Source organism: Bufo bufo, chromosome 2, assembly GCF_905171765.1.
Source record: "Bufo bufo chromosome 2, aBufBuf1.1, whole genome shotgun sequence".
Classification (NCBI taxonomy): domain Eukaryota; kingdom Metazoa; phylum Chordata; class Amphibia; order Anura; family Bufonidae; genus Bufo; species Bufo bufo.
This window is the reverse complement of record NC_053390.1, coordinates 306,952,724-306,974,810: the sequence shown is the minus strand read 5'-3', so window position 1 is coordinate 306,974,810 and position 22,087 is coordinate 306,952,724. Positions and strand designations below refer to the sequence as shown.

General features: G+C 46.3%; 1 pseudogene; it reads left to right on the top strand.

The window, feature by feature from the left end:
* Positions 1 to 12,159: 12,159 nt before the first annotated feature.
* On the top strand, positions 12,160 to 13,165 carry LOC120990855 (annotated as a pseudogene).
* Positions 13,166 to 22,087: the final 8,922 nt, after the last annotated feature.

Sequence of the window (22,087 nt, the reverse complement as noted above, 5' to 3'; positions counted from 1 at the left end):
TATTTAATCACACTTACAACATGTTGTATACAATTACAAATAAAAATACTCAAAATAGATAAAACCTCTAAAAATACACATATAGCCTATTGAGACCACTATATAATCAGTCTCTAGTGTCCATATTATTTCAATGTTCGTAATAGCTCATATGATAATCACCAGGTAGAGCCAATAGAAGTTCGTATTTGTTTAAAGTACTTTGCATTAGTTGTAGATGTACTTTACCACTCCTGTCGGCCGTGCGACTGCTTTGCTGTAAGCTGCAAGGACCTGTGAAGGCGGACTTGCCTATCGAAAATTCCCCGTATTGCTGGATGTTGCTTTACAACCTGCTCTGACCTTCCAGGACCTGGCCGTGGCGTCCCACGTGGTTTGGCCGGATGGTCAGGTGACTTCCTATTCCAGTTTTCAAACTTGTACAGCGTTCAATTGTGGTTATAGATGTCTTCCTTATGTCGTCCCACACTGTCTGTCGACCATACGCGTTTCGGGATAGAGCCCCTTCCACTTCCTGGAAGGTCAGAGCAGGTTGTAAAGCAACATCCAGCAATACGGGGAATTTTCGATAGGCAAGTCCGCCTTCACAGGTCCTTGCAGCTTACAGCAAAGCAGTCGCACGGCCGACAGGAGTGGTAAAGTACATCTACAACTAATGCAAAGTACTTTAAACAAATACGAACTTCTATTGGCTCTACCTGGTGATTATCATATGAGCTATTACGAACATTGAAATAATATGGACACTAGAGACTGAATATATAGTGGTCTCAATAGGCTATATGTGTATTTTTAGAGGTTTTATCTATTTTGAGTATTTTTATTTGTAATTGTATACAACATGTTGTAAGTGTGATTAAATAACAATATTTGGACATTGTCTTCTACCTTGTCTATATTGACTCCAGATATTGAGAATCCCTTTAATGTTTGAGATAAATGCCTTGATTCATCAAGACCGGCTTCCTCATAAATAACATGACTCTTTCGCCAGTCCTCCAAAATGAAATCTATGGTAGCTTGGAGCTGCTGTAGATTTCAGTCATTATTGATGCAAGTTTGATGCAATAATAATGAATGAGTCGGACCAGATGGCCCTGCCCAGATCCTGCCCTTTCCACACGCCCTCTCCGTAAAATTGTCTAGGGTGGCATAAAATGCCAATTGCGACTAGAAAAGTCGCAATAGCACTGAAAAGTATGACTTTTCTGGTCCAAAATCAGGCTTAGGGGGAATAAAGAATTTCTCCCCAAAGTGTTTAAAACATCAGGCTTTCTGACTGTATGCTTATGGTCTCTTAGATTTTAGGAGAATAATGAGAAAAGGATAATTACACTATGCTTTCATCAGACAGAGATGGTACTGACTCTAGCTGCTCACATGATGTTATTCTGAGGCACCATGGGATTGATAGCAAACAGCAGGGTAAAATCTAAAACTCAAGATGGTGTCTAGTCTGAGGCAGACAGAAGGCTGAACCTCAGGGAAGTGAGTACAAATAATAATAAATATACATAACACTAATAAAATTAAAATGACACAATAAAATTCATAAAAATGCAGTGCATCAATAATGAATCTCAGTCCAAAGATAGGCTGAGGGCCCAGCAGCTAAAATAATATGGATCCACAATTATTGTATGCACAAGTAGCAGGAATATTAAGTCTCTCTAATATATAGCTGATTACTTTGATTGTAGTTGTTCAGCCAAAGTTCAAAGAAAAAGTAATGCAAGTAAACAGCAGACAGATCTCCATTTAATTGTTAATGATTGGCATATCCATATATAACAGCGGTCAGATATTTCAAAGTAGTGAATGAATAGAAACAGCAGTGCCATGCTGCTGCACTTGTATGGCAGTCGGACCTTCAGGGACGCCGGAAGATACACGTGGAACAAGTTGCTGGAACAGCAGTAAAAAAAACTGCGCGCTGCATGGAGGAGCTTCCAATAAAAACGGTTTGTTTAAAAACACATGCTAAAACAAATAGGAGCAACGCATTTCAGTTTTCGCAAAAGGCCGCAACAACAAAATGTAAAAAGGATAATGGTCTGAAGGCTTTCAAAATGCACTGTCGTGGCCTTGCTGGTGCACTGTCCATTCACACCCATCCCACATCATCTCTGAGTGCTGACTGTTCACTTACTGCCTAATATATCCCACCCCTTGACAGCTACCATTGTCATGACATAATCAGTGTTTTTCACTTCGTCTGCCAGTGGTTTAATCTTTGACTGGGCAATATGTATAACAGTCTAAGAAGTCACTAACACCTATGTTATATTTCCCAATATCATAACTATGGCAGCACCAGCTGCACCACTGCCATGGCAGTAGTCTGATACATTGCCCACAGATAACATAGTGGGGAGCAGTGGTTGTGAATTTGGGCCTATCATGTAGTCATCTAGTACAGATAGAGCATATTGTAAACAGTTATCAGTTTAATCATACACTCCCAGGAGAAATATCAGAGGAAAATCACAGTGAAAAGCTCTAACAGAAGATGCACAAGCATTGCTATTTCATGAGCAGTCTAATTATTTGCTAAAACAAACGTCACTGGGAAATCTGTGTAATATACTAAATCTTACACATCTGATGCAGCAACACAACAACACAGCTGACTGCAGCCTGAGGGTAAAGTATACTGGATAGTACTTGCCTTTCCCTCTGTACAGGGTGGGCCATTTATATGGATACACCTTAATAAAATGGGAATGGTTGGTGATATTAACTTCCTGTTTGTGGCACATTAGTATATGTGAGGGGGGAAACTTTTCAAGATGGGTGGTGACCATGGCGGCCATTTTGAAGTCGGACATTTTGAATCTAACTTTTGTTTTTTCAATAGGAAGAGGGTCATTTGACACATCAAACTTATTGGGAATTTCACAAGAAAAACAATGGTGTGCTTGGTTTTAACGTAACTTTATTCTTTCATGAGTTATTTACAAGTTTCTGACCACTTACAAAATGTGTTCAATGTGCTGCCCATTGTGTTGGATTGTCAATGCAACCCTCTTCTCCCACTCTTCACACACTGATAGCAATACCGCAGGAGAAATGCTAGCACAGGCTTCCAGTATCTGTAGTTTCAGGTGCTGCACATCTCGTATCATCTGAAGACAATCGTCTATGCTGTGAAGATACGAGATGTGCAGCACCTGAAACTACGGATACTGGAAGCCTGTGCTAGCATTTCTCCTGCGGTGTTGCTATCAGTGTGTGAAGAGTGGGAGAAGAGGGTTGCATTGACAATCCAGTTAAAACCAAGCACACCATTGTTTTTCTTGTGAAATTCCCAATAAGTTTGATGTGTCACATGACCCTCTTCCTATTGAAAAAACAAAAGTTGGATTCAAAATGGCCGACTTCAAAATGGACGCCATGGTCACCACCCATCTTGAAAAGTTTCCCCCCTCACATATACTAATGTGCCACAAACAGGAAGTTAATATCACCAACCATTCCCATTTTATTAAGGTGTATCCATATAAATGGCCCACCCTGTACACATCCATTAAGGACACTCTAAGGCCACATGCACACGTTGCGTATTAAGTGTAGGTTTGCCGTGAGGATTATTCTTTGGCAAGTATGCAGTGTAAGGCTACTTTCACACTAGCGTTCGGAGCGGATCCGTCTGATGTTTCATCAGACGGATCCGCTCCAATAATGCAGACGTTTGCATCCGTTCAGAACGGATCCGTCTGCATTATTACTTAGAAAATTTTCTAAGTCTGAAAGTAGCCTGAGCGGATCCAGTCAGACTTTACATTGAAAGTCAATGGGGAACGGATCCGCTTGAAGATTGAGCCATATGGTGTCATCTTCAAGCGGATCCGTCCCCATTGACTTCCATTATAAGTCTGGACGGATCCGCTCGCCTCCGCACGGCCAGGCGGACACCCGAACGCTGCAAGCAGCGTTCAGGTGTCCGCTCACTGAGCGGAGCGGAGGCTGAGCGCTGGCAGGCGGATGCATTCTCAGTGGATCCGCCTCCACTGAGAATGCATTGGGGCCGGACGGCTGCGTTCAGGACCGCTCGTGAGCCCCTTCAAACGGAGCTCACGAGCGGACACCTGAACGCAGGTGTGAAAGTAGCCTTATAAAGTAATAAACATGTTGTCAATCAACATGTTGCAGAATATTCTGTATGTCAAGTAACCTGTAATGTGGATTTTAAAATCGACAGCATGTCAATTTATGTCACACATCTGTTGCAGATTTCAGGCAGAAATTCCCTATTGAATCCAATGTGGTGGCTATTTTCTATATAAAATGGGCAGTACCCCAGTGGAAAGGGGTATCTGCTATTGATTGGTAGTGCACTGTAGTGTTATTTTATGCACCTGCTTTGTAATGTGACACACCCAGTATTAAACATACAGCATAAGCATAACAGGCATAGCCAGAGTTAAAGACTATGTACACCTTCGGGGGCAATTTTTTTTTAGCTAAAAATCTTTTTTTCAATTGGTCTTTATTAAAAATATTGAGCTGTTCTGTCACAAAGGGTTAACTGTTTTTCTAGCAGTACTTATCACTACTGCGTTCCTTCCAGACAGTTGGCTGCTCGTTAAAGGAGTTGTCCAGGTTCAGAGCCGAACCCAGATATATGCCCTTTTTCCCCCACTCATGCCTTCTCTTTCCCTGCTCTGGAGATCCGGTGACTTACTGGGCTCTCTCTTGCCCTGCTCTAGAGATCCGGTGACTTACTGGGCTCTCCATGGGTAAGCTAGGCGAAGGCTTCCACCTATCAGTGAGCCCGGTGACATCACAGGCACTAATGGAAAGGCTTTAGCACTGCCCTAGCCTGTAAAACGGCTAGGGAAGCACTAAAGCCCGCCCATCAGAGTCGGTGACGTCAACAGGAACCCTGCTAGGCGGAAGCTAGCAGTGTAAAAATATAAACAAAAAAGCCCTTGCCCTGCGTGATACAGCACAGGGCAAGGGAGAGCATCGGAGCATGCTCATGTCAGAGGGGCTGAGTGGGGGAGTGCAGTTTTGAACCCGGAAAACCCCTTTAAGTGAGGGTGAAGCAATCATTTCACCCAATGAACAAAGTTTCGCTTGTTCATCGGGTGATCGGTTGCCCATTTAGGGGCCAGATTATCAGGAATGTGTTCACAGCAATGTTCATTCCTGACAATCTGCCTGATTAACTGGTCGTCTAAATACACTTTTAGCCACATTCTTATCAGTAAGATAAGTATTGAGCTATAATGAGTGTTTATAAGGTCATAGATAAGGAGCCCTCAGTTTAGCTTCCTGACGGAACAAAGAGAAAATTCTGATCCTGCTACTAGATAAACTTAACCTACTACAGAGAAAAGGGATCCAAATTGAAAAAAAATACTTTTAGCTTAAAATGAATACAATGCAATAATAAAAAAAAATTGCCTGCAAACATGTACATAGCCTTTAACTATCCCAGCCCAGCACTCTCTGGAGTTTAGGGTGTGGGCTGGCCCTTCCCCCGAGTTCCAAGAGAAGGTTCTTGTTGTGCTAGAAGTAGGGTGTGAGGACGTGCCTGGAGGAGTCATTCAGCTTCAGTGCTTCCAGAGACAGATCCCTATGTATCCTCCACTACAATCAGTGAGAAAGAAGACATTGGAGAATTTTAATGGCTGCAGCATTAGAGTCAGCAAGGTAACCTGCTACAGTGTTTGCTGCTGCATCAGGGAAACAAGATACCCTATGCACCCCGAATTTGTGGATTCGAGGGCTACAACATTTTAGTCAGAAATGTCAGAAGTATACAGCATTCTTAGGCCCTGCTGCAGTGGAGAGATAATGAGTTAAGGCACCCTGCACACTTTAGGTACAATTTGGCCAGTCATATTACTGAAACAACACGCCACTGTGTGAATTGCGGATATTGTGACAGATTGCAGTTTCTAGTCAGAGATCCCAGTACTTGAGACTGCAGCAAGAGAAAGAGTAATTTGAAGACCATTGTTGAAAACATCTGCCTAGCTCATGCTTGGACATCGGGGAGAATTTGCACTGTGTACAGATAATTGCTGGATGCACTACAACTCCTACTTGGTGCACAGTAAAGAGAGACTTTTGTTAAATTGAACCTGGTCTGGTGACTGACTCAACAACACACACTGTCCATTGTATCATTTTCAAGCCCTACCTTGCACTCACACAGACATTTAACATCAAGGGCACTGCCAAACAACCATCAGGCAGGAGCCCTTGCTACGGGGAGTGCCCCAAGATAACATAGGGCTGTGATGGCTAATCTCGGACACTCCAGCTGTGGTAAAACTACAACTCCCAAGATGCTCACTTGCTTGTCTGTCCTCAGAACTGCATAGAAATGAATGGAGCATGTTGGGAGTCGTGGTTTCACCACAGCTGGAGTGCCGGAGGTTAGCCATCACTGATGTAGGGTAACACTCCTTCACTGCACCAACCCCAGGGAGTGATGGTCTGTGGCAGTGGTGGGCAAACTTTTTTGTCAACTGAGCCAAATATCGCCAAAACAGCGATTGAAATTTCTTCCGTGTGCCCGCCGTTGCCATATTGCAGGCCGCATACGGCGGGTCAGCAATACACGGGCACTGGCCGTGTGCAGCCCGCATCAAGGACCCATTCACTTCAATGGGTCCAGGATCCGGGATATGAGTGCTACAGAGTGCTTCTATGGTGCTTCTGGCTGTGCCTCCGCACCGCAAAAAGGTAGCGCATGCACTACTTTTTTGCGGTGCGGAGGCACAGCCAGATGCACCACGGAAGCACACTGTAGCATTCATATCCCGGATCCTGGACCCATTGAAGTGAATGGGTCCATGATGCGGGCTGCACACGGCCGTGTGCAGCCCGCATCATGGACCCATTCACTTCAGCATGCGCTACTTTTTTGCGGTGCGGGCAGTCGGATGCGGATCGCGAACCCCATTCAAGTGAATGGGTCTGCGATCCTCATGCAGCTGCCCCATGGTCTGTGTCCGTGCATTGCGGACCGCTATTTGCGGTCCGCAGCACAGGCAGGGTGCCCTTACATTCGTGGGCATGAGCCCAGAGTGTGTTTTTGAATACTTTTATATGTACTTTCTTTTATTTGGATCTTGATTATTATTTCATTTTATCTTTATCATTTTTTACTTTTATTAAACTTGTCTGCAGATGTGGATGTAATGTGGATGACGCACTTATGGGGGATATCTGTGGATGACGTACTTATGGGGGATATCTGTGGATGACGCACTTATGGGGGATATCTGTGGATGACGTACTTATGGGGGATATCTGTGGATGACGCACTTATGGGGGATATCTGTGGATGACGCACTTATGGGGGATATCTGTGGATGACACATATATAGCATAAGATGCTATATATGTGCCCTCCACAGATATCCCCCATAAGTGCCCTCCACAGATATCCCCCATAAGTGCGTCATCCACAGATATCCCCCATAAGTTCCCTCCACAGATATCCCCCATAAGTGCCCTCCACAGATATCCCCCATAAGTTCCCTCCACAGATATCCCCCATAAGTGCCCTCCACAGATATCCCCCATAAGTTCCCTCCACAGATATCCCCCATAAGTGCCCTCCACAGATATCCCCCATAAGTGCCCTCCACAGATATCCCCCATAAGTGCCCTCCACAGATATCCCCCATAAGTGCCCTCCGCAGATATCCCCCATAAGTGCCCTCCAAAGATATCCCCTATAAGTGACCTCCACAGATATCCCCCATAAGTGCCCTCCAGTAAGTAAAGTAATGTATTAGTGGGGGGAAGGGAGGAGGCAGGGAGACTTGCGGCGGGGCCGGTGTAGTGCCCGGCGCTGTGCACACACCGGGGGCAGCTCCTACCTTTCTGCTGCAGGACATTTCGCTCCTCCTGAGCGGCGGCCTCTTCACCACTCCTCACATGGCCGGTGTTCTGCCGAAAGTCCGCCGCTGCCCGCCCTTCTGCTGCTGTGCGCAGCGTGACATCTCACCCTCCGTCATGCGCCTCCTGCCTCGCCTGCCTGCTTCATTCATAAAGTGGAAGGAGCAGACAGACGGGGCAGGAGGCGCATGATGGACATTTTGCAAGCAGCTTGAGCGGCGCGATATGGCTGCGCGGCCGCCCACCCGCCAGCCCGAACCAAAGAGCCGCATTCAAGGATCAAAAGAGCCGCTTGTGGCTCGCAAGCCGCACTTTGCCGACCACTGGTCTGTGGGAATACACCATAATCAGGGACATGACCACTCCCATTCTCTGCTTTGGTTCCTCAGGGGTTCACTGCAAATGCACATGATCAAGTTTAGATGTGGGTTTTACATGGGTCCCCAGAAAAATCTGCAAGTCTTAAATAAAAAACTAAAAAAAAATTAAATAAAAATCAGTACACTCATCTCCCCTTTGGCTTTACTTTCTCACTGCCTGGTCCCATGCTATTCTGTGTACAACCCATCCTCCTGCACGGACGTCTTGTCCTGCAGTGGTTACATGTGAAAAGACCGACATTATTGAAAGAAGAGACTAGTATGGGACTGGCAAGGGACCCACAGAAGCGCCACAGGATTTGAGTGTCTTACTTGTCTCACTTACTTGTTTTCCGCAGGTGAAATCCTCAAGCACATCTTCACTAATATCCACATTTCTTGCAGATTTTCCACTGCAGGTTTCCCTATTGATTCCGGAGGAATGGCTGCAGAACTTTTCTTCAGCCATTCCGCATCATGTAAATGTGGCCTTTTACAAAGCCACAAATCCACTTCCATTAAATAAGATAACAACTGACAAAGCTGTAGAGCTGAAAAGCTGCTGTACCAACAAGCCAAAACTGATGGGCTGATGTAGCCAAATATGTTTCCTTAGTTTTAAGTCAATCGAAGTACTGACCTTATTATAAAGTGAGTACCTTATGTGAGGCAGTGACAGGCTTCATGGCTGCTAGGGGAGATTTATGGCAGAAGTTTCCATGTCTTCCCTGGCAATCATCAGATCTGAGGCAGCACCAGGTGCCACAATCAGTCTGGGATAAGAGCCCAGCCCAGACTGTCAGTCAAGAGGAAAGAGGGCCAGATTTATCATTAGCTCAAGTCAGAATAACGGAGTGAAAAAGTTGCAATCGCTTAAACTGCGCAAAAATTTGCGACTTTTATTGGCTCTGCACTATGCTCGCCAGTTTTCTGAAAGTGGGCGTGTTTTCTTATGTAAATGAATCTCTAGACAGATTTACTATTGCAACAATTTAAAAAGTCGCAAAAAAATTCGCAAAATCACTCCAGTGAGGACCATGCTTAACTTATGCGACTTTTGAAAAGAACATGCGACTTTTTCATAAAGACGTGCGACTTTTGTAAAGCTGCTTACTGACGGATAAACTGCTACCGTCAAACCACATTTATTACAGTCTTAAAGGGAACCTGTCATGTGGATATTTGATTATAATCTAACTAATTATATACAATCATTAACTACTAAAAAGTACCTTAGATGTATTCACTTACTGGTGTGACAGATGGTTATCTCATAATATACACACAAAGATGCCGCATGCTAATAAGCTGATTTGAGTCCGGCGTGATGTCATTGAGTCCAGCGTATATTTATTTCAGAGCTATAGCCACTCCCCTGCCCACCTGCTGCTGATTCATATGGAAAATAACTGTCAATCAGCAGCAGGTAGGCGGGGAGAGTCAGGAGCTCATGAATATTCAGGACTCATCATTATGAGCTGGAGCTTTTCAATACAAGATGTTGGCAGATTGACTGGGTCAATTAAAGAAAGTGACCCAGCATTTTGCTAAGAGAATCAATCACTTATTTATGTTGCCCTTAGGACACCATAAAACTGGTGACAGGTTCCCTTTAAGGGCCGATCATAAATCTGACTTAGCTAAAACTGACTTTAGCCATATGTGAAAGTAGAGTGAGCTGTCAGAGTAATGATAAATCTGGCCCAGAGTCTTTGTGTAACAGAGTCCTGCTGGAGGCTCTGTACAAGTGGTCTCAGACAGGCTGGCTGAGGGGCCACGGGGCTAGGTGCTAGCCAGAACATTTGGGGGACGCCGTGACACCTGGGCTCAAGGGTCACAAGACCATAGTCAGGAGGACTGCTGGGCCACATTCCCCCAAAGGGACTCGTATTTGGACTGACATTGCTACAGCCTGGGGGGCTGATGTACAAGCGTCTGAGGAAGCCAGACCTGACACCGTGTCTAAACACCGTTCTATAGGTGAGTCAGAGATTAAGTAAAATGTTTAGTTAGAGCCCAGCCAGGCGAGTGTTTATTATTTTGTATAATTGTTTATGTTTACGCGGATGTGCCGCAATAAAGCACAGTGTTTGGACCTTAAACTTGGTGTCTGGCGAAGATCTCTGTGAGAATGACCCCCGAAAAAGAACTGATCCCTTACATTTGGTGGAGGATGCGGGCAATAACAACAGCAGGTTGCTAGGGACAATGACCTGACGGAAAAGAGCAGGTGCTGCTGAATGTTGCTAAGGAATTGCTGTGTCGCTGTGCAGTGATTTAAAGGGCCGGAAGCCTGCTAGTTTGCTGGAGCAGGTGATGCTGGAAAACTGCTGGTGTTAATCTGTACTTTTTTTTTTCTGAGGTGCAAGCTGTGCAGGGATTTAAAGGGCCAGAAGCACAGTAAAAGAAACTGACCTGTCAAAATGGCTGCAAAATGGTGGAGCCCGTGGGAAAACTCCTATGAGATGGTGATCGGGGGGATCCCACTTGAGGTTATGCTAGACTCCCGCCAGCAAGTGTCTCGGGTCGCTTACCTTTATAACTGACTATGGCTCCGTGCAGTGGGAGCTGTTAAAGTGCGAGACCCTGAGGCCAGAATTTGTGCTGGGCAAGGATTTTCCCTTATTTTGGCAGATTTGGTACGGCGAGAGTAAGTCACGTTCTGCGGTCTGAGTTTCTGTGGAAAACAAATATATGCCGTTGCCAAGGGCAACCTGCGACTGTGCACAGAGTCCTAAAGGGTGCGACTGGAGTGACCGTCCAGGAAAAATCGGGACTCTAGACCATGCTGTTTCCGGTGGCAACGGGTGCAGTATGAAGTCTGACGGTGTTTGGGATACAAGAGAAGGCTTGGAACCAAGAGAAGGCTCGTGATTTCCGTAGAGATGTCCTGGGAATATCTTCGTCTCCAGAGACTACCGAATCCATGACGTCAGGCGGTAAGAATGTTCCTGTGTTTATTGGTCTGGCAGACCCCGTGACAGTGAGCCGGCAACAGTTGCTACCTGCTGGGCCGGTAGGTGATAGGTCGCAGAGGCAAGGAACTGTTGCAAGGGGATGTGACTATGTGGAAAACGCAGTGTCTGAACAGGCAGGTAAGCCTGTTGCGGTTGCTCCCTCGCAGGAATCTGCAGGGGAGAAGGTTATTGTGTTGCCCAAAATGCCCGTGACCAAGGCTAGGCTCGGGGTGGCGAAAATAGAGACCCTATGCTAGCCCGGGTAAGAGGTAGCACAATAGTCAAAGCTGAGACTGGTATAGTGATAAATATGCTGGACAGACATGCGATTAAAAAGGACTGTCAGGTAGTCCTCACTGGACGTGAGACTATGGTGACAGCTGGGACTGAAGTGTCAATTAGATCCAATGGTGCCAAGTTATCTGCATTGTCTAATGAAAATGTGAAGTTATGTAAACTATGTGATGATGATGACACCCCTTTTCCTTTGCAGGCTGTGATCAGGAAAAAAAGCTACCCCCGCTGGTTTAATTGTATATGTGGTAGGGAGGTTGGTTGATAGTGAGAGCACACAGCTGAAGGAACCCCCTGTGATAAACGTGCAGGAAAGTGAGGCAGTGCTATAAGGTGTACCACACGTACTAGGTGCAGATATGCAGTCTCCAGAGGGTTCTATGGTTAGTGAGCTCGGGCGCAAGATAGATGAAGGTGGTGTGACCTATAATGTGAACCAGGCCCATGAAAGAGAGCCTGGGCAGGTTCAGGATGTGAACCTGATTAAGTCGGGAGAAGTTGGCATAGTCTCTAAAAAGTATACCCCGGGAGTGGAAGACTTCCTGGCATGTCAGTACATCTGCAAACATAAAGATGCTGTCTCTCTCTCCACACCATCCCTAGATACTCTAGAGAAGGGACTAGCGGTTCTCGCAGAGCAACTGGAGAAAGCTTCCAAGGAGTCAAAGGAGGAGACCTAGAAAGAGATGAATGATCTGGAGGATCTAGACTCACAAATAGAGGCAGAAATTCTCCAACTTCAAGAGGAACTTGCAGCTGCTGAGCGATCCAGACGTCATGCAGAGCAGAAAAGGGATGAGAAAAGACGTTTGGAAGCCAGGGCTGCATAACTTGAGCAAGAGTTGGACAATCAGACGGTGGACCTAGACCACCAGAGACAAATTGTATCTAAGTTGAAGAAGAAGCAGAAGAAGTTTGACCAGCTCCTTGCTGATGAGAAAAACACCTCAGCCCGACGTGCCAAAGAACGTGACCGAGCGGAGACTGATGCTCGGGAGAAGAAGACCAAGTTTCCCTCTCTGGCTAGGGTCTCAAGATGAATTGGAGAGGCTGAACATGCAACTTAGAGCAAAGATGGAGGATCTCATGAGCTCAAAGGATGACGTCGGGAAGAACGTCTATGAGTTGGAGAAGTCTAAGCGTACTCTCGAGCAGCAGGTGGAAGAAATAAAGACTCAGCTTAAGGAGTTAGAGGCAAGAGCTTCTCGAGATGTCAGGTTGGCTCAAGCAAAGGAAAATGAGAAACCTGAAGAGGAGAGTCCTCTAAAAGAAGCCAAGAAGTCTAAGCCAGAGCCTGGTAAGAATGGGTCTGGAGATGGTGACGCTGCACTGCCGACCGAGGCGGAGAAGATGGAAGATGGTTCTGAGAAACCAATTAATGCGGCTGATATGGATGCTGAATCCAAGAGACTCTTGATACTGAGTAGCCAGGACCTGATTATGAAAGACATACCCTCTGCCGTCAATGCCTTCCAGAAAGCCTGCGGTCTGCTGGGGAAGAAATACGAGGAGATGGACGACCAGTATGCGGATCCTGTCTACTACTATGGGCTAGCTCTTCGGAATCCTGCCCGAAAGGAGAACAATATCCTGGGTGAGCCTATGGAGAAAATACCAGAAGACAACGAGTCTGGAAAAGACCCAGTGTCCCTGGTGCCTCCTGCCTCGATGAGAAAGAGTAGGAGGAGTTAAGAGGGCAAGTATATGGTGCCATGTCCGAGAAGGCTGTCAAAGAGACTGGAGACTCCAAGAAGACAAAGGCTGAAGAATTTAAGGCCGATGTGTTGGTGGACATGAAGTCTCCAGGTGCCGCAGAGACCAAAGTTAAGACAATCCCTTTGTGTAAAAAGTGTAAAAAGCCACTAAAGAAGCAGAGGTCTCTGAAACTGCCACCAAAGCTGGGGAAACCATTGCTGGAGATAAGGAAGAAGTGAACCAGATGCACGTAAAAGAAGTGAGCGGGTCAACCATGCTCTGCTGAAGGAGCCCCGCAAAGCAAAGGAGAAAGTGTCTGGACACGACCATGACTGGGAAGAGTTCAGTCAAGAGCTGCAGCAGTCCAGGAAAGGACATGAGGAGCATGTGTGGATGCCAAATGTGGAGAGAAAAAGAAAAACGAAAAGAGAGAATCCACGGGTGCGAAAGCGCATCATCCTCACTCGTGAAAGAGAGTACCGGGTCATTAGATGGGCAAGAGAAACCCGTAGGTCTTATAATCTCCATAATAAACTCATACGGGTGACAAACCAAGTGCTATTGTGCTGGGTCTGGCAGAATAAGGGGAAGACTGTAGGCCACGTCGATGCCCTCTCACGAGCATCTTGGTTTGATGCTAGTGTTCACCCCTATGGGGTTGAACAAAGAGGGGGGGATATGTGAGGCAGTGACAGGCCTCATGGCTGCTAGGGGAAATTTATGGCAGAAGTTTCCATGTCTTCCCTGGCAATCATCAGATATGAGGCAGCACCAGGTGCCACAATCAGTCTGGGATAAGAGCCCAGCCCAGACTGTCAGTGAAGAGGAGAGAGTCTTTGTGCAGCAGAGTCCCGCTGGAGGCTCTGTACAAGTGGTCTCAGACAGGCTGGCTGAGGGGCCACGGGGCTAGGTGCTAGCCAGAACATTTGGGGACGCCGTGATGCCTAGGCTCAAGGGTCACAGGCCACAGTCGGGAGGACTGCTGGGCCACAATCCCCCAAAAGGACTCGTATTTGGACTGACATTGCTACAGCCTGGGGGGCTGGTGTACAAGCGGCTGAGGAAGCCAGACCTGACACCGTGTCTAAAAACCGTTCTATAGGTGAGTCAAAGATTAAGTAAAATGCTTAGTTGGAGCCCAGCCAGGCGAGTGTTTATTATTTTGTATAATTGTTTATGTTTACGCGGATGTGCCGCAATAAAGCACAGTGTTTGGACCTTAAACTTGTCTGGAGAAGATATCTGTGAGAATGACCCCTGAAAAAGATCTGATCCCTTACACTTTGCAGTTGTCATGGTGCTAACTCCTTAATTCTGTGTCACACGAATGCAAAAGAAAGCTTTAGCTTGTATACAGACAATGTATAGCAAGGGATCATGGCACCATCATAGGGGACCTGAAACACACACAAAGTTGAAACTAGGACCTTTCCTTGACTTGGATAAAAGTTGGAAGATATCGCTGGCTGGAAGGCGCATTATTTAACTACCTCCCGACCGCCTAACGCACGGATGCGTCCTGGAGGCGGTCGATTCCTTCCTCCTGGACGCATCCGTGCGTCATCTCGCGAGACGCGAGATTTCGATCAGAGCCGGCCCGCGCATGCGCATCGCGGGCCGGCAAAAGTTCAAGGAGTATTTCGTCAGCAACATGCCAGCCAATGATCGTTGCTGGCAGGTTGCTGATTTAACCACCTCAGCCCCTATAGCTTAAACACCCTTAAAGACCAGGCCACTTTTTACACTTCTGACCTACCCTACTTTCACCGTTTATTGCTCGGTCATGCAACTTACCACCCAAATGAATTTTACCTCCTTTTCTTCTCACTAATAGAGCTTTCATTTGGTGGTATTTCATTGCTGCTGACATTTTTACTTTTTTTTGTTATTAATCGAAATTTTACGATTTTTTTGCAAAAAAATGATTTTTCACTTTCAGTTGTAAAATTTTGCAAAAAAAACGACATCCATATATAAATTTTGCTCTAAATTTATTGTTCTACATGTCTTTGATAAAAAAAAAATGTTTGGGTAAAAAAAAAAAATGGTTTGGGTAAAAGTTATAGTGTTTACAAACTATGGTACAAAAATGTGAATTTCTGCTTTTTGAAGCAGCTCTGACTTTCTGAGCACCTGTCATGTTTCCTGAGGTTCTACAATGCCCAGACAGTACAAACACCGCACAAATGACCCCATTTCAGAAAGTAGACACCCTAAGGTATTCGCTGATGGGCATAGTGAGTTCATAGAACTTTTTATTTTTTGTCACAAGTTAGTGGAAAATGATGATTTTTTTTTTCTTACAAAGTCTCATATTCCACTAACTTGTGACAAAAAATAAAAACTTCTATTAACTCACTTTGCCCATCAGCGAATACCTTGGGGTGTCTTCTTTCCAAAATGGGGTCACTTGTGGGGTAGTTATACTGCCCTGGCATTCTAGGGGCCCAAATGTGTGGTAAGTAGTTTGAAATCAAAATGTGTAAAAAATGACCGGTGAAATCCGAAAGGTGCTCTTTGGAATGTGGGCCTCTTTGCCCACCTAGGCTGCAAAAAAGTGCCACACATGTGGTATCGCCGTACTCAGGAGAAGTTGGGGAATGTGTTTTGGGGTGTCATTTTACATATACCCATGCTGGGTGAGATAAATATCTTGGTCAAATGCCAACTTTGTATAAAAAAAATGGGAAAAGTTGTCTTTTGCCAAGATATTTCTCTCACCCAGCATGGGTATATGTAAAATGACACCCCAAAACACATTGCTCAACTTCTCCTGAGTACAGCGATACCACATGTGTGACACTTTTTGGCAGCCTAGGTGGGCAAAGGGGCCCACATTCCAAAGAGCACCTTTCGGATTTCACCGGCCATTTTTTACAGATTTTGATTTCAAACCACTTCTCACGCATTCGGCCCCTAAAATGCCAGGGCAGTATAACTACCCCACAAGTGACCCCATTTTGGAAAGAAGACACCCCAAGGTATTTCGTGATGGGCATAGTGAGTTCATGGAAGTTTTTATTTTTTGTCACAAGTTAGTGGAATATGAGACTTTGTAAGGAAAAAAAAAATAAAAAAATCATCATTTTCCGCTAACTTGTGACAAAAAATATAAAATTCTAGGAACTCGCCATGCCCCTCACGGAATACCTTGGGGTGTCTTCTTTCCAAAATGGGGTCACTTGTGGGGTAGTTATACTGCCCTGGCATTTTCCAGGGGCCCTAATGTGTGGTAAGTAGGTAAATGACCTGTGAAATCCTAAAGGTGCTCTTTGGAATGTGGGCCCCTTTGCCCACCTAGGCTGCAAAAAAGTGTCACACATGTGGTATCGCCGTATTCAGGAGAAGTTGGGCAATGTGTTTTGGGGTGTCTTTTTACATATACTCATGCTGGGTGAGAGAAATATCTTGGCAAAAGACAACTTTTCCCATTTTTTATACAAAGTTGGCATTTGACCAAGATATTTATCTCACCCAGCATGGGTATATGTAAAATGACACCCCAAAACACATTGCCCAACTTCTCCTGAGTACGGCGATACCACATGTGTGACACTTTTTTGCAGCCTAGATGCGCAAAGGGGCCCACATTCCTTTTATGAGGGCATTTTTAGACATTTGGATCCCAGACTTCTTCTCAAGCTTTAGGGCCCCTAGAATGCCAGGGCAGTATAAATACCCCACATGTGACCCCATTTTGGAAAGAAGACACCCCAAGGTATTCAATGAGGGGCATGGCGAGTTCATCGAATTTTTTTTTTTTTGGCACAAGTTAGCGGAAAATGATTTTATTTATTTTTTTCTCACAAAGTCTCCCTTTCCGCTAACTTGGGACAAAAATTTCAATCTTTCATGGACTCAATATGCCCCTCACGGAATACCTTGGGGTGTCTTCTTTCCGAAATGGGGTCACATGTGGGGTATTTATACTGCCCTGGCATTCTAGGGGCCCTAAAGCGTGAGAAGAAGTCTGGAATATAAATGTCTAAAAATTTTTACGCATTTGGATTCCGTGAGGGGTATGGTGACTTCATGTGAGATTTTATTTTTTGACACAAGTTAGTGGAATATGAGACTTTGTAAGAAAAAAATAAAATAATTTCCGCTAACTTGGGCCAAAAAAATGTCTGAATGGAGCCTTACAGGGGGGTGATCAATGACAGGGTGTGATCAATGACAGGGGGGGTGATCAGGGAGTCTATATGGGGTGATTACCCCCCCCTGTAAGGCTCCATTCAGACACCTGTATGTGTTTTGCGGATCCGATTCATCTATCAGTGGATCCGTAAAAATCATGCGGACGTCTGAATGGAGCTTTACAGGGGGGTGATCAATGACAGGGGGGTGATTAGGGAGTCTATATGGGGTGATCACCACAGTCATTGATCACGCCCCTGTAAGGCTCCATTCAGACGTCCGTATGCGTTTTATGGATCCGATCCATCTATCAGTGGATCCGTAAAAATCATGCGGACGTCTGAATGGAGCTTTACAGGGGGGTGATCAATGACAGGGGGGTAATCAATGACAGGGGGGTGATCAGGGAGTCTATATGGAGTGATCACCACCGTCATTGATCACGCCCCTGTAAGGCTCCATTCAGACGTCCGTATCCGTTTTGCGGATCCGATCCATCTATCAGTGGATCCGTAAAAATCATGCGGACGTCTGAATGGAGCTTTACAGGGGGGTGATCAATGACAGGGGGGTAATCAATGACAGGGGGGTGATCAGGGAGTCTATATGGGGTGATCACCACAGTCATTGATCACGCCCCTGTAAGGCTCCATTCAGACGTCCGTATGCGTTTTGCGGATCCGATCTATCTATCAGTGGATCCGTAAAAATCATGCGGACGTCTGAATGGAGCTTTACAGGGGGGTGATCAATGACAGGGGGGTAATCAATGACAGGGGGGTGATCAGGGAGTCTATATGGGGTGATCACCACAGTCATTGATCACGCCCCTGTAAGGCTCCATTCAGACGTCCGTATGCGTTTTGCGGATCCGATCCATCTATCAGTGGATCCGTAAAAATCATGCGGACGTCTGAATGGAGCTTTACAGGGGGGTGATCAATGACAGGGGGGTAATCAATGACAGGGGGGTGATCAGGGAATCTATATGGGGTGATCAGGGGTGATCAGGGGCTAATAAGGGGTTAATAAGTGACAGGGGGGGGTGTAGTGTAGTGTGGTGCTTGGTGCTACATATTGCTGAGCTATCTGTGTCCTCTGGTGGTCGATCCAAACAAAAGGGACCACCAGAGGACCAGGTAGCAGGTATATTAGACGCTGTTATCAAAACAGCGTCTAATATACCTGTTAGGGGTTAAAAAAATCACATCTCCAGCCTGCCAGCGAACGATCGCCGCTGGCAGGCTGGAGATCCACTCGCTTACCTTCCGATCCTGTGAACGCGTGCGCCTGTGTGCGCGCGTTCACAGGAAATCTCGCGTCTCGCGAGAGGACGCGCCGGCGCGTCCAGGCGGAATGAATCAACCACCTCCAGGACGCGTCGCTGCGTACGGCGGTCCGGAGGTGGTTAAAAAAAATCTAATCACAAGCCATCTAACACCTTATATTTATAAATATAAGGTGTTAAATGGCTTCTCTGCTTCTCTGCTTCTCTGCTCCTCTGCTGGCCCTTTTGGTCGGTTGGTTCCAGCAGAGGAGCAGACATCACAGTGAGTACCCACCAACACCACACTTAGCCCCAGATCACCCCCCATCACCCCAATTAACCCCTTGATCACCCCTTAATCGCCCCTGTCAATCACCTAGTGAAAGGGAAAAAAGTGATCAGTGTAAACTGTCACTTTTTTTTCCCACTGGTATTGACTGATACTGAGTTTAGGCCCCTTGGTTAGGTAGTTAGCGTCAGTTAGCGCCCAGCCCACCGCAGTCACTTATTCGCTGATTAGCGTATCGCTAATCAGCTTTTGTACTTTTATAGTATCTGTAAGTGATCAAAACTGATCACAGTCAGATCTATAATTGTATTAGTGTCACCTTAGTTCGCCCTCCACCCAAAACGCAGTGTTTGCCCGATCAGGCCTGATCGGTCGCCCACACGTGCGTTCACCCATGCCCGCCCCGTCGCAGTGACAATTATTTTTTGATCACTGCACAATCACTTTACAAGCGCTGCGGCGATAAAAAAAATCAGTTTTGATATTTTTTATCAATCGCAGCGGCCTCCGGTACTTCGCTAGCCTCCCATTTGTAAGACAGGCTTGCTTTTTTTCTTGGGTAGTCTCAGGGAATACCCCTAAATTTAGTAGTCCAAATGTCAAACAGGGGGCATTCTTCTGAAGAGGCCTACAGGATTCTGACCCAGTCGGATGAGGAATGGGAACCCTCATCTGATGAATCTAGCGGGTCAGAATATGAACCTGTAGAAAGCAGTGGCCGTCTGACCCAAAGTTCGGACGAGGAGGTTGAGGTCCCTGATAGCACCAGGCGTACCCGGCCCCATGTCGCTAGACCACAGGTTGCGCAGGATCTGTTTCAAGGGCAGCAGAGTGTGGCTGGCGCTGTCAGATTACGTGGTGAGGCATACACCAGCAGCGCAGCCCATCCTGGACCTAGTACCAGCACTGCCGTACAACATGGTGTAGTGGCGAGCACCAGAAGGGCAGTTGAAGCTGGTACAGTGGCACGTGCAATAGTTACCCCGTCGCACAGACAGGCCCGTAGAGCCCCTAGAGTCCCTGAGGTGCTGGCAAACCCTGATTGGCAGTCCCCAACTTCAGCCGCACCTGTAGTTCCCCCTTTCACCGCCCAGTCTGGAGTTCGGGTTGAGACAGCCCAGATCGGTTCGGCACTGGGATTTTTTGAGCTGTTCTTGACTGCGGAGCTCTTGGACTTAGTCATGGCAGAAACAAATCGGTATGCCACTCAATTTATAGCCGCCAACCCGGGAAGCTTTTATGCCCAGCCTTTCCGGTGGAAACCAGTCCAAGTTTCCGAAATTAAAATTTTTCTGGGCCTTCTCCTCAACATGGGTCTAACCAAAAAGCATGAATTGCGGTCATATTGGTCCACGAACCCAATTCATCACATGCCCATGTTCTCTGCTGCTATGTCCAGGACACGATTTGAGACCATCCTGCGTTTCCTGCACTTTAGCGACAACTCCCACCTCCCGTCCCAGATGCCACCCAGCTTTTGACCGGCTCCACAAAATTCGGCCCCTCATAGACCACTTCAACAACAAATTTGCAGATTTGTATACCCCTGAGCAAAACATCTGCGTAGACGAGTCCCTTATACATTTTACCAGGCGCCTTGGCTTCAAACAATACATCCCAAGCAAGCGCGCCCCTTATGGGGTCAAATTGTATAAGCTCTGTGAAAGGGCCACAGGCTATACCCACAAATTTCGGATCTATGAGGGAAAAGATCAGACCCTGGAGCCGGTCGGTTGCCCTGACTACCTGGGGAGCAGTGGGAAGACAGTCTGGGACTTGGTGTCACCCTTATTTGGCAAGAGGTACCATCTTTATGTGGACAATTTTTACACAAGTGTGCCCCTCTTCAGGCATTTGTTCCTAGAACAGATTGGCTGCTGTGGCACCGCGCAACCTAGTCGCCGGGGCTTCCCCCAACGGCTCGTTACCACCCGTCTTGCAAGGGGAAAGAGGGCTGCCTTGTGTAACGAAGAACTGCTCGCGGTGAAATGAAGAGACAAGCGTGATGTTTACATGCTCTCCTCCATTCATGCAGACACGACAATACAAATTGAACGGGCAACCAGTGTCATTGAAAAGCCCCTCTCAGTCCACGACTATAACCTTCACATGGGAGGGGTGGACTTCAATGACCAGATGTTGGCTCCCTATTTAGTTTCCCGATGCACCAGACGCTGGTATAAGAAGGTGTCTGTATATTTAATTCAATTGGCTGCAGATAATAGTTTTGTTCTCTACAGTAAGGCTGGGAGAACAGGATCCTTCCTCAAATTTCAGGAAGAGATCATCGAGAACCTCCTGTATCCAGGAGGTTCCGTGGCCCCATCCACCAGTGTAGTGAGCCGTCTACATGAGCGACATTTCCCCAATGTCGTTGCTGGTACCTCAACCCAACCGTCACCCCGAAAAAGATGTCGTGTCTGTAGCAGGAGTGGAATAAGGCATGACACCCGCTATTTCTGTCCTGACTGCCCTGACCACCCTGCCCTATGCTTAGGGGAGTGTTTCCGGAAGTACCACACACACAGGTACACTTAGCATAGGGATTGCATCTCACAGGACAGGCACACAGGGCTATTAGGGCCCTTACACTCACAGCTGCTGCAAACCTCTTCTTTCACCTGGGATAAAGTGCATAATGTACTTCGCCACATCTTTGGGCGATTTGCGCTTTGCACATTGTCCCATGGGGAAGGAGAGGTTTGTCCTATAAAGGTAAAAAAAAAAAAAATCACCGGTAAGCAAAAAAGTTAACGTTCAGTTCAAAAAGTTAAATAAAGTTTCAAATTTTATTATAAAGTTAATAAATTTATTTGCATTGCGGCCTGGTTTTTTCTTTTTTGTTTTGTTTTTTTTACCTTCCAGGTGGACCAACCGATCGACTAGCTGCAGCACTGATGTGCATTCTGACAGAAGCATTGCGCTGCTGTCAGATTACACAAAAGTCGGTGTATGCGGCGCTGCAAGACGAGATTTCTCCTCTGCAGTAAAAGATACGTTTGCCGAGGCATATGAGCTGAGGAGGCGGCGGTGTTCATATACTTTGGCAAACACTTTGTATATAAAAAATTTTTTTTTTAAATCCCGGCAATGGTTTATTCATCCACATCGATTGATGTGAATGGAGAAATCGGGTTTGCCAGGGCATACGAGCTAAGTGGGTATGGATGTTGGGCGGAGCTCCTATGTCCTGGCAGACGCCTTTCCCCTCCTTTTTTTTTTTTGG